Source organism: Giraffa tippelskirchi, chromosome 4 (genome assembly GCF_054371585.1).
Source record: "Giraffa tippelskirchi isolate mGirTip1 chromosome 4, T2T-mGirTip1v1.2.pri, whole genome shotgun sequence".
In the NCBI taxonomy this organism is placed as follows: Eukaryota; Metazoa; Chordata; class Mammalia; order Artiodactyla; family Giraffidae; genus Giraffa; species Giraffa tippelskirchi.
Window position 1 is genome coordinate 130,346,219 of NC_137278.1, and position 647 is coordinate 130,346,865.

General features: G+C 42.0%; 1 pseudogene; it reads left to right on the forward strand.

The window, feature by feature from the left end:
- The first annotated feature begins 201 nt into the window (after positions 1 to 201).
- Positions 202 to 284, forward strand: LOC145504156 (U4 spliceosomal RNA; annotated as a pseudogene).
- The last annotated feature ends 363 nt before the right edge of the window (positions 285 to 647 follow it).

Consider the following 647-nt stretch of genomic DNA (forward strand, 5'->3'; position numbering starts at 1 on the left):
ATTTCAAAGATGGAGAGAGTTGTAGAATTAGTGGTTTCTGACCCTACTTGGCAATGATCTCATTTAGCTAATGAGCACATAATTTCTAGGGGGGAATTACAAAAGGATGGAAAAAATGAGTGTTAAGGAAGTAGAGGAGTGCAGACCACTTTTGCAGATACATTAATTTCTGGATACAGGAAGTCCTAAGAAGCACAGCCAAGCTTTTTGCAGTGGCAGTATTGTAGCCAATGAGGTTGATCCGAGGCACAATTATCACTAATTGAAGAAAATAAATAACTAAAAAGAAGGGAAGCCAACTTCGAGATAGAGGCAGTCTGTTATTAGGAAGTGATCTTGGGATAGACACTAAGGGAAGGGAAGGAAGCAGTCTGCACAGAAGAAGTTGAGCTGTGATGTAGGATAAAGGCTGAGTAGATCATCAGAGCTGTCCCTGGTTGGGGTGAGAGGGGTGAATCTTCACCTTCCCACATAGATCAGTCATTTGATGTGGGCTGCCTGAGAAAGGGGTAAGACGTGACTCCCGAGGCCAGTAGCATTCTCATTCCAAACAGAAGTGTTAAGCCCTTCATTCTCAAAGTGGACACTTTCTGTGCATTCCAGTGTCATCACAAGGAGAAATATTTTTAGGATAAAGACTTCATTTT